The 2,792-nt window shown below is 46.4% G+C and overlaps 1 long non-coding RNA gene across 1 annotated transcript; it reads left to right on the top strand.

The window, feature by feature from the left end:
* LOC123117217 (uncharacterized) lies at positions 1-2,282 on the top strand. Its single transcript, XR_006457307.1, has 4 exons — positions 1-1,003; positions 1,117-1,179; positions 1,334-1,557; positions 2,047-2,282. It is a non-coding gene; the product is annotated as an uncharacterized lncRNA (long non-coding RNA).
* The last annotated feature ends 510 nt before the right edge of the window (positions 2,283-2,792 follow it).

The raw sequence follows: 2,792 nt of genomic DNA, 5'->3' as shown, positions 1-2,792 counted from the left end.
CAACAAAAAGAGAAAAGGCCCACCCAGCACCTTCCTCGATCCAACCGGCGACACGCCCTCCGCACCGACCCCAACCGGCACTGCTGCTGCCACCTCACACCCATCGGAGACGCAGCCGCCGCCCCGCCCCGACCGGAGACCCTGCCGCCGCCCGGCCATGCCCCAACTGGAGACGCGACCACTGCCCCGCCACGCCACATCCGGAGGCGCCGCCGCCCACATCTAGTCCTGCACTTCACTCCCCCTCGATCCCCCCGCTAGCATGAGCCCCTGCCCCGCCGCTCCCTTCCCAGGATCCAGCCGCCGTCCTGCCATCCTTCCCCGGCGGCATGCACCGCCACCCCCACCTTCCTCCTCCGGCCAGGTGCGCTGCCACGATGCGACCCCCAGCCAGCACACGCCACTGCCTCCACCTCCCCCTCACACAACACCTCCGCCACGACGCACCCCCTGCAAGTTCGCGCCACCGGCCACACCTTCCTTCCGCGTCAGCACGCACCGGCGCGACGCATCCCGCCGCCTAGCATCCCGGTGCAACATCCGGTGATCCACCGACCCGCAACCCTGCGCTCGACCACACCCGGTACCTGATCGAGCCCCCGGAGAACATCCACACGAGCACGTGTGTTCAATTTCTGCATTTCTGCTACTGAAAACAGAGGAGAACGGCTGCTAAGATTTTCTCTGAACTTCCTTGTTCTTTGTGACGAGACCTGCTCAACTCTCCCTTTATGAACTCCTGCAAAACAATTTTATTTATCTTTTCATCTTTATCTTTCTGAACTGAATTGGACTGGGTTGTGTCATATTCTTATCAATTTTCCCATCTGAAAATGGTATGATATGAAGGAACAGTCTAGGTGGACGAGAATTTCAAGTTCATTTATGACTGCAGATACTTTGATTTTTATTTTCAAGTATTAAATTTCTTGGATAAATCACCTCTGCCAACGCCTCGCCGATCATCATCCCAAAGTTCACCTCTGTCAACGCTGCCGTTCAGGTACTCATTCCATTCCAAAATCCCTTGTGTGATACATCTCGTGCATGCACTGTAAAATGTAACACATGCCAGTTATAGTCTGCATTAGTAGCTAATTCCATCCATCCATTCAGTTGTTGAGGCAAAGCCATCCTCAAGACACAGAAGATACGCACTCGATTAGCAAACTCCACAAGGTACGATTTAAATTACTTGCAGCTTTCTTAAGCAGTCAACTATCTTGAACCAGACTACATAATGGATTACATACAGTGTACATTAGCTCGGGTAGAGAAAATATAAGTTCAAATTCTTGCACCGTTGTGCTAGCTAACACAGCTTATTATTCAGTGATTTGCACAAACACTTCACCTGGAGGTATTGACCTGCAGCATGCCGCGTCTGCCGCTGCCGCCGAGGTCCCCCCACATATAGCCGACGCTACGGCAACCACCCCCCACCACTATCTGTTGCCGATGCGTGCAACCACGTCCAGCCGCCCACTGAACGTGGGCACAGAGGCAGGGCCACGCTGAGAGCTCGAGATCCACCACCCGCAGCCGCTTCCCCTGCAGGTTGTACACCCCACCGACCACACCATCTTCTTCTCCTCCTCTATTCTCTTGCCTCTTTGCTTCTGTAGTTCAAGATGTTTTAAAAAGATTGGTATTTTTGCTCTCTGTAATGTTCAAAAGTTTGGTACTGTATTTTTTTCGGATCTGCAAAGATGTAATCTCAGCAAGGTTGGAATATGTTAAAGTAAGATATTATGAACTAAGAAAAAAGAGAAATTTCGGTCTATGATTTCCCACCATATTTGCCCCAACTTGTGTTCTGATTTCATTTTGAAAAATCTAGAAGTTCAATGATATAAAATATATAAGTTCTGACTCCACAAGATGTATGCTTGGAGAATAAAAACAATAGTTAAATGGAGCCACCTGCAAAGTAAAAAAGAACATATAAATTTGCATTACAGAGTTAAAAAAATTTAAAGCCAAAAACATATAAAAGTTCGTAGAAGGCAGTGCTAAAAACGTTCAATTTTTTCCCCTTTGTTTCAGGTTGCGGTGAAAAAACAAAAGGCAGAAGTTCAAAGATGAAATTTGAAGAAGGAAATATACAACAATCAAAGAAGTGGCGGTCTCATTACATAGAAGGAGAACGCCTTGCGAGCCAGCCGAGTTGACTTCTGCCATCGGCACTGCGTAATAATCACTGGATTCCCATGGCCACCGGCGCTGGATAATTAGCACTGAACGACTTGCAATCCAGAAGAAAGTTGCGCCCATAACCCGTGGAGATCTATCACGTTGTGCAGTTGGTCGTGATGTCTCCCGGAGCTTCAATTTTATGACCCTGGTGCATTTTCTTCTTTTTTGATGTGCCATTTGATGCATAATTTATCACTGGATGCCCATGGTGTGTGCATAGTATGTGTTTGTGTTAGTTCCCGACAGGTTCCTTCATGTACTTCATGGTGATGGATAGAGAGATCCATTATTCATTTGTATAGAAGTTCAAATTTAAATAAAAGAGACGTTCAATGTTTATGAAATCTACTTTAGTAATTCTTTATTAAAAGTGTACAAGCGTTACAGGTGGCAGCCGCGGCATTTGTGTGTGTGTGAATAAAATGGAGAAGTTCAAGTTAAAATAATGGAGACGTTCGATCCATGTAAAAAATCTGATATTTCCCATTTCTTGAAAAATAAAAGTAAGAAGTTGAACTTTAAATAATATTAAATAAGCTCGTTATTTATTAAAAAGTAAAAAAGTATGTTTCTTTCATAAAACCAAAGTACTTCAA

This window comes from Triticum aestivum, chromosome 1B (genome assembly GCF_018294505.1).
Source record: "Triticum aestivum cultivar Chinese Spring chromosome 1B, IWGSC CS RefSeq v2.1, whole genome shotgun sequence".
NCBI classification, from domain to species: Eukaryota; Viridiplantae; Streptophyta; class Magnoliopsida; order Poales; family Poaceae; genus Triticum; species Triticum aestivum.
This window is presented reverse-complemented; position numbering and strand designations above follow the sequence as displayed.